This window comes from Arachis hypogaea, chromosome 13 (genome assembly GCF_003086295.3).
Source record: "Arachis hypogaea cultivar Tifrunner chromosome 13, arahy.Tifrunner.gnm2.J5K5, whole genome shotgun sequence".
Classification (NCBI taxonomy): Eukaryota; Viridiplantae; Streptophyta; class Magnoliopsida; order Fabales; family Fabaceae; genus Arachis; species Arachis hypogaea.
In genome coordinates, this window is record NC_092048.1 from 112,569,749 (window position 1) to 112,579,475 (window position 9,727).

Below are 9,727 nucleotides of genomic sequence, written 5' to 3' on the forward strand. Positions count from 1 at the left end.
CCACCACCACCATTACCATTGATTTTGGTCTGGTTTGTTGTAGGAGTAGTTTTGGACTCTATGGCAAGAGTTGGTACAAATTGAGTTATGAAAAGTTGAAAAAGTGAGTTGAGGTTGAGTGTAGGGTAGTTTAGGAATTTTATTAAAAAATCAACAAAAAATTAAGATTTGGATACTTTTGTCATACGGAACCCATCTTTCATGGGTACAGCGTTAATTTCCTTAGTTTATGGGTACTTTTGTCAGCGTTCGTAAAATTCATGGGTACTTTTGGTAGTTTTTCCATCATAACAAACTAAAGTCTTAATTAGTTCTTAATATCAAATTCAGAGTATGATTTGATGTAATCATCTAGGCGCATTTGGTTTGGTTTTAAAAATAAGACAAGATAAGACATTAAAAACAAAACACAAATGATCGAAATACAAAAATTAGTATCTTTGTATTTTGTTTGGTGACAAAATGAATATAAGATAGAACAAATACTAAAAAGTCTAATTTCATTTATTTTTTCGTATAAAATTTAGAATAAAAAAATAAAATAATAAAAAATATGATTATAAAAATTTAAGAGTGATAATAAAAGGAAAAATTAAAAAAAAAATAAATTGTATCTCCGATTAATGTTTCTATGTTATTCCTGTTAAAAAAAATACAAAATACATTAATTTAGTGTCTCAGAATACAATATCTTTATCCATAATTCGTCTGTCAAATACAATTTTATACGCTGTATCAATGTCTCAGTGTCTTGTTTTCAAAATCAAACGCAGCCGTAAAGTACTCTTTTGCACTTCCAACTAAGTGTGAATTAGTAATTTCCATCGAAGCTAAAGCATTACTACATATCTCTTGCACTCAAAATTAAGCATTAATTTATTCTTGAGATCCAATATAGACCATAATTTATTGTAAAGTTCACTATTAAATCTCTAATTAAATGTGAATTAGCGATTTAAATTAAATTTAGAGCACCACTTTATGTAAATTAATGATTAAGATAAAATTTAAAAATAATTTTGATATAAACTATAATCTCACATCTCTCACACATCTAATTAAGCATCAATAAGTAATTTGAATTAAATATAGAGTTTTGCTTTATGTATGATTATTTCTAAACCTAAAATTAAAAGTTAATTTGTTATTGAGATGATATTTAAAATATTATTTAATGTGAATTAACTATTATTTTTTTAATTAAGTGTTAATATCAAGTTTAGAATATTATTTTATAACAAGTTTACTCTTGCATCCAAAAATTAGCATCAACTGATTTTTGATGAGATTAAATTTTGAACATTTATATTGTGTTTTGATAATACAATATAAATGAGAGAGAGAGAAAGATTCTTAAAATTTGATTTCTACATCATTTAAATTGATTTTGTTGTGAAATTAAATGAAACGAACTATTTTTACAAAAAAATAATTGTGACAATTAATTAAAGAGAGATATGCAACGTTAGTGAGAGTGTTATTGTCATGGTCCGGACCCAGCGCGCTTGGTGCGGTAATTTATAACCACATTTACTAACCGGCAAGTGCACCGGGTCGTACCAAGTAATATCTTACGTGAGTAAGGGTCGATTCCACGAGGATTGATGGATTAAGCAAAACAATAGCGTTTGATAGGATTAGTTAGACAGACAGAAAATAGTGTTGAGATACAATATAAAAGACATTAAACAATATCAAAAATATTAAAGAAAGGCAAGTAATTAAGATGAGAATAATATATGGAGAAGATAGTTAAGGTTTTAGAGTTATCTATTTTTCCGGATTAACTTTTCTTACTAACTAATTTAATTATGCAGGATTTAATTTATGGCAAACTGTATGTGACTAGACCCTAATTCCTTAGACCTTCCTAGTCTCCCCTAAAATTCATTAACTGCCAATTCCTTGGTCAATTAATTCCAATTAGAGGGTGATAATCAATTTCTAGTTTATATGCCACAAAAATTCTAATTATCCAAGAGGTAAAATGATTATATGTCACATATCCTATTAAATTCAGATAATTAAAATTTAGGAGAAATAGTTTTCAAGCTGTTGTTCAGGTAAAGAGCTTTTCCAAGTTTTATAAGAACTCAAATAGAAAGAGGGTCATACTTTCGTTCCACCCAAATTCATAAAATAAAGAGCGAAAACAATTCTTAAATTATAAATCCACACATAAATTAAAATAGTAAAAGCAATAAAATTAATCCATAGAAATAGACAGAGTTCCTAACCTTAACAGTGGAGGTTTAGTTGCTCATGGAAAAGAGAAAATAAGGATTCAGGTAAAAATGTACAGAGTTTCAATCTGATGGCATCAGATCCCTTTTTATAACTAATCCTAATAAATTTAAAATCTAATATTTAAAATTAAACTTAAAATAATATCTTTTCTTAATTTAAGATTTGAATTTAAATTTGAATTAATTAACAGATCTTCAGTTGATGGGTGGGGACCACTTGTTCTGTCTATTCTGCAGCTTCTAATCTGTGTTTTCTGAGTTGAAAATTGAGTTAAAACAGCCCAGAAATCGCCCCCAGCGTTTTTCTGCATTTTCTTCACGTGGCACATGTGATGCGTCCGCGTCGTCTACGCGTTCGCGTCATTTGTGCAGATTCCAGTCCATGTGTTCGTGTCAGGCACGCGTTCGCGTCATTGCGATTTCCTCCATTCCGCGCGGTCGCGTGAGCCATGCGTCTGTGTCGGTTTTCGCTGGTCATCTCCTTGGCTTCTTCTCTTTCTCTGCAGAAACTCCATCAAATTCCGCCAAATGCTACCTAAAATAAACAGTATTGTACAAAACTCAAAATAGCATCCATAGTGGCTAAAATATAATTAATTCTTAATTAAATTCAATAATTTAGATGCAAATTCACTAGGAAAAGATAGACAAGATGCTCACGCATCACAACACCAAACTTAAACTGTTGCTTGTCCTCAAGCAACCAACACTAATATAAGCTTAGGATGTGAATTTGCATGAGAATGAGAGTTCGATTAAGCTCATGTCTCTTCTTATAGTGGGGTTTACAACTGCAATCCTGAATAGTTTTGGCATCTCATTTTATCCTTTGAAGTTCAGAATGATTGGCATCCATAGGAACTCAGAATTCAGATAGTGTTATTGACTCTCCTAGTTCAGTATGTTGATTCTTGAACACAGCTACTTTATGAGTCTTGGCTGTGACCTTAAGCATTTTGTTTTCCAGTATTACCACCGGATACATAAATGCCACAGACACATAACTGAGTGAACCTTTTCAGATTGTGACTCAGCTTTGCTAGAGTCCCCAGTTAGAGGTGCCCAGAGTTTTTAAGCACACTCTTTTTGCTTTGGACCACGACTTTAACCACTCAGTCTCAAGCTTTTCACTTGACACCTTCACGCCACAAGCACATGGTTAGGGACAGCTTGATTTAGCCGCTTAGGCCAGGATTTTATTCCTTAGGGCCCTCCTATCTATTAATGCTCAAAGTATTGGATCCTTTTTTACCCTTTGCCTTTTAGTTTAAAGGGTTATTGGCTTTTTCTGCTTGCTTTTTCTTTTTCTTGTTTATTTCTTTATTTTTTTAAATTTTTTTTCGCAAGTCTCGTGTTTTTCACTGCTTTTTCTTGCTTCAAGAATCAATTTTATGATTTTTCAGATTATCAATAACATTTTTCTTTTTCATCATTCTTTCAAGAGCCAATAATTTTAACATTCATAAACTTCACTATCAAAAAAATTATGCACTGTTCATGTCATGTATTCAGAATCACATAAAATACCACCACATTTAAGACTATTATTCAATATAGACCCACTTTCTCATGCAATATATCACTCCTGTATTTTTTATTTGAAATTAAGCTTAGTGAGTAATACATGAGACATTTTTTTTTTCAGAATTAAAGCAATAGGGAGAACTAAACTAGTCCTAGGATTCTAACTAATAAAGGATCATGCAACAAACAAAGAAAAATAGCAGAAAACTGGAACATAACATAGACAAAGAGGAAAGGAAAAAAAATGAAAGAAACTCAACCACCTTAGTTATCCTAGCAGTCGTTTATTCTTCAGGTTGTGCTCCTCAGTGAAGATGATTTGCCTCCCTTTTGGTGCCATAGGAATAAACAAAAACCTTATAAGCGAAGGGTCAACACCAAACTTAAAGGTTTGCTTGTCCTCAAGCAAAGAAGAACTGAAAATAGAAGAGACAAATGTTAAAATGAAAGAAAAAAAATAAAAGAATAAGAGAATAAGAGAGAATTAGGATTGGGAGAGAGAGAGAAGAAAACTGGGCAGCGCAAGCGACGCGTTCGCGTCAATAACGCGATCGCGTATGTCGCGCATTCTTCATAATGACGCGATGGCGTCAGGCACGCGTTCGCGTGGATGGCTGATGAGCGGATAATTTATACGCTTTTTGGCATTGTTTTTAGTATGTTTTTAGTAGGATCTAGTTACTTTTAGGGATGTTTTCATTAGTTTTTATGTTAAATTCACATTTCTGGACTTTACTATGAGTTTGTGTGTTTTTCTGTGATTTCAGGTATTTTCTGGCTGAAATTGAGGGACTTGAGCAAAAATCAGATTCAGAGGTTGAAGAAGGACTGCTGATGCTGTTGGATTCTGACCTCTCTGCACTCAAAATGAATTTTCCAGAGCTACAAAACTCAAAATGGCGCGCTTCCAATTGCGTTGGAAAGTAGACATCCAGGGCTTTCCATAAATATATAATAGTCCATTCTTTGCCCAAGTTTAGACGACACAAACTGGCGTTCAACGCCAGCTCTCTGCCCAATTCTGGCGTCCAGCGCCAGAAACAAGCTGCAAAGTGGAGTTCAACGCCCAAACTGGCACAAAAGCTGGCGTTCAACTCCAAGAAGGACCTCTACACGTGCAACATTCAAGCTCAGCCCAAGCACACACCAAGTGGGCCCCGGAAGTGGATTTATGCATCAATTACTTACTTCTGTAAACCCTAGTAGCTAGTTTATTATAAATAGGACCTTTCACTATTGTATTAGACATCCTGGATCTTTGGATTATCTTTTGATCTATTGATCACGTTTGGGGGCTGGCCATTCGGCCATGCCTGGACCTTCATCACTTATGTATTTTCAACGGTAGAGTTTCTGCACTCCATAGATTAAGGTGTGGAGCTCTGCTATTCCTCAAAGATTAATGCAAAGTACTACTGTTTTCTATTCAATTTATCTTATTTCACTTCTAAGATATTCATTCGCATTTCAACCTGAATGTGATGAATGTGACAATCATCATCATTCCCTATGAACGCGTGTCTGACAACCACTTCCGTTCTACATTAGATTGAATGAGTATCTCTTAGATCTCTTAATCAGAATCTTCGTGGCATAAGCTAGATTGATGGCGGCATTCATGAGAGTCCGAAAAGTCTAAACCTTGTCCATGGTATTTCGAGTAGGACTCTGGGATTGAATGACTATGACGAACTCCAAACTCGCGAGTGCTGGGCGTAGTGACAGACGCAAAAGGATAGTAAATTCTATTCCAGTATGATTGAGAACCTCCAAGATGATTAGCCATGCAGTGACAGCGCATCGGACCATTTTCACAGAGAGGAATAGGATGCAACCAAAGACAAGGGTGATGCCTCCAGACGATTAGCCGTGCTGTGACAGAGCATTTGGACCATTTTTCCGAGAGGATTGAAAGTAGCCATTGGTACCGGTGACATCCTTACATAAAGCCAGCCATAGAAAGGAGTAAGACGGATTGGATGAAGACAGCAGGAAAGCAGAGGTTCAGAGGAACGAATGCATCTCCATATGCTTATCTGAAATTCTCACCAATGATTTACATAAGTATTTCTATCCTTATTTTAGTATTAATTTCGAAAACCCCATTACTATTTTATATCTGCCTGACTGAGATTTACAAGGTGACCATAGCTTGCTTCATACCAACAATCTCCGTGGGATCGACCCTTACTCACGTAAGGTATTACTTGGACGACCCAGTGCACTTGCTGGTTAGTTATGCGAAGTTGTGAAGATATGTTTAGACCATGGTTCTGTGCATCCGTTTTTGGTGCCATCGCCAGGGAATCAATTTCGAACAATAATTCACAACCTGAGTAACAATTTCGCATACCAAGTTTTTGGCGCCGTTGCCGGGGATTGTTCGAGTTTGGACAACTAACGGTTCATCTTGTTGCTCAGATTAGGTAAATTTTCTTTTTGTTTTATCTTCAAAAATTTTTCAAAAATCTTTCAAAAATTTCTCCTTTGTTTTCGAAAAAAAAAATAAATATAAAAATATTTTCAAAAATATATTTTTCTTCAGAATTTTTAAGAATGAATTCTAGTGTTTCATAAAGCATGTTGAAGCCTGGCTGGCTGTAAAGCCACGACTGTAGGGCATGTTAGGCGTGTCATGTCTGAGTTACATACTAAAGCTTGGCTGGCTATTAAGCCATGCCTGACCCTTTGATTGGAGCTTTAGATTAAGAGCATAAGATTCCTGGAATTCATATTAAAAATTTTGGAAGCCTTATTTTTGTTTTTCAAATAATTTTCGAAAAAATACAAAAAAATTAGAAAATCATAAAAATCAAAAATATTTTTTGTGTTTCTTGTTTGAGTCTTGAGTCATGTTATAAGTTTGGTGTCAATTGCATATTCATCTTGTATTTTTCGAAAATTCATGCATTCATAGTGTTCTTCATGATCTTCAAGTTGTTCTTGGCAAGTCTTCTTGTTTGATCTTGATGTTTTCTTGTTTTGTGTTGTATGGTATTTTTCATATGCATTCTTGAATTCTTAGTGCCTAAGCATCAAAGAATTCTAGGTTTGGTGTCTTGCATGCTTTCTTTGCATTAAAAATTTTTCAAAAATATGTTCTTGATGTTCATCATGATCTTCATAGTGTTCTTGGTGTTCATCTTGACATTCATAGCATTCTTGCAAGCATTCATTGTTTTGATCCATAACTTTCATGTATCGCATCATTTTTCTTGTTTTTCTCTCTCATCATAAAAAATTCAAAAATAAAAAAAATATCTTTCCCTTTTTCTCTTTTAAAATTTCGAAAATTAGATTTGACTTTTTCAAAAATTTTTAAAAAAAATCTAGTTGTTTTTATGAGTCAAATCAAATTTTCAATTTAAAAATCTCATCTTTCTCAAAATCTTTTTCAAAAATCAAATCTTTCTTTTTTTCAATTTTTTAGTTATTTTTAAAAATTTCAAAAATATTTTTCAAAAATCTTTTTCTTAATTTTACACATAATTTTCGAAAATAACATCATCAATTAATGTTTTGATTCAAAAATTTTAAAGTTTGTTACTTGCTTGTTAAGAAAGATTCAAACTTTAAGTTCTAGAATCATATCTTGTGATTTCTTGTGAATCAAGTCATTAATTGAGGTTTTAAAAATCAAATCTTTTTCAAAAACTAATTTCTATCATATCTTTTCAAAAATATCTTCTTATCTTACCTTTTTCAAAAAAGTTATTGCAAAATATCTTTTCTAATTTCCTAACTTCTTATCTTTTCAAAATTTGTTTCAACTAACTAACTAACTTTTTATTTGTTTCTTACCTTTTTCAAAACTACCTAACTAACTCTCTCTCTCTAATTTTCAAAAATATCTTTCCTCTTTTTCAAAATTTCTTTTTAATTAACTAATTATTTCAATTTTTTATTTTAATTTTCGAAAACCACTAACCTTTTTCAAAAACTATTTTCGAAAATCACTAACCCTTTTTCAAAAATAATTTTCGAAAATCCTCTCCCTCTCTCATCTTATTCTATTTATTTATTCATCTACTAACATCTCTTCCTTACATCACTCACCAAATTCGAACCCTCTCTTCTATCTGTGTTCGAATTTTTTTTTTCTTCTTTCCTTCTTCTACTAACAATAAGGAACCTCTTTACTGTGACATAGAGGATTCCTCTTCTTTTCTTTTTCTCTTCTCTTTCTTATGAGCAGGGACAAAGAAAAAGGCATTCTTGTTGAAGCTAATCCAGAACCTGAAAGGACTCTGAAGAGGAAACTAAGAGAAGCTAAATTACAACAATCCAGAGACAACCTTATTGAAAATTTCGAACAAGTAAAGGAGATGGCAGCCGAACCCAACAACAATGCAAGGAGAATGCTTGGTGACTTTACTGCACCTAATTCCAATTTACATGGAAGAAGCATCTCCATTCCTACCATTGGAGCAAATAATTTTGAGCTGAAACCTCAGCTAGTTTCTTTGATGCAGCAGAACTGCAAGTTTCATGGACTTCCATCTGAAGATCCTTTTCAGTTCTTAACTGAATTCTTGCAGATCTGTGATACTGTTAAGACTAATGGAGTTAATCCTGAAGTCTACAGGCTCATGCTTTTCCCTTTTGCTGTAAGAGACAGAGCTAGAATATGGTTGGACTCTCAACCCAAAGACAGCCTGAACTCTTGGGATAAGCTGGTCACAGCTTTCTTAGCCAAGTTCTTTCCTCCTCAAAAGCTGAGCAAGCTTAGAGCGGATGTTCAAACCTTCAGACAGAAAGAAGGTGAATCCCTCTATGAAGCTTGGGAAAGATACAAGCAGCTGACCAAAAAGTGTCCTTCTGACATGCTTTCAGAATGGACCATCCTGGATATATTCTATGATGGTTTATCTGAATTATCAAAGATGTCATTGGATATTTCTGCAGGTGGATCCATTCACCTAAAGAAAACGCCTGCAGAAGCTCAAGAACTCATTGACATGGTTGCTAATAACTAGTTTATGTACACTTCTGAGAGGAATCCTGTGAGTAATGGGACGCCTATGAAGAAGGGAGTTCTTGAAATTGATACTCTGAATGCCATATTGGCTCAGAACAAAATATTGACTCAGCAAGTCAATATGATTTCTCAGAGTCTGAATGGAATGCAAGCTGCATCCAACAGTACTCAAGAGGCTTCTTATGAAGAAGAAGCTTATGATCCTGAGAACCCTGCAATAGCAGAGGTAAATTACATGGGTGAACCATATGGAAACACCTATAATCCATCATGGAGAAATCATCCAAATCTCTCATGGAAGGATCAAAGGCCTCAACAAGGCTTTAATAATGGTGGAAGAAACAGGTTTAACAATAATAAACCTTTTCCATCATCCACTCAGCAACAGACAGAGAATTCTGAGCAGAATCCATCTAGCTTAGCAAATTTAGTCTCTGATCTATCCAAGGCCACTGTAAGTTTCATGAATGAAACAAGGTCTTCCATTAGAAATTTGGAAGCACAAGTGGGCCAGCTGAGTAAAAGGATCACTGAAATCCCTCCTAGTACCCTCCCAAGCAATACAGAAGAGAATCCAAAAGGAGAGTGCAAGGCCATTGACATAAGCACCATGGCCGAACCTGTAAGGGAAGGAGAGGACGTGAATCCCAAGGAGGAAGATCCCCTGGGACGTCTAGTGATCAATAAGGAGCTCCCCTCTGAGGAACCTAAGGAATCTGAGACTCATCTAGAGACCATAGAGATTCCATTGAACCTCCTTATGCCATTCATGAGCTCTGATGAGTATTCCTCTTCTGAAGAGAATGAGGATGTTACTGAAGAGCAAACTGCCAAGTTCCTTGGTGCAATCATGAAGCTAAATGCCAAATTATTTGGTATTGAAACTTGGGAAGATGAACCTCCCTTGTTCACCAATGAACTAAGTGATTTAGATCAACTGACATTGCCTCAAAAGAGACAGGATCCTGGAAAGTTCATA

At 34.4% G+C, this 9,727-nt stretch overlaps 1 non-coding gene across 1 annotated transcript; it reads right to left on the reverse strand.

The window, feature by feature from the left end:
- Window positions 1–8,491: 8,491 nt before the first annotated feature.
- LOC112739595 (small nucleolar RNA R71) lies at window positions 8,492–8,599 on the reverse strand. The gene has a single exon (XR_003170525.1). It is a non-coding gene; the product is annotated as a small nucleolar RNA R71 (small nucleolar RNA).
- Between the last annotated feature and the right edge of the window lie 1,128 nt (window positions 8,600–9,727).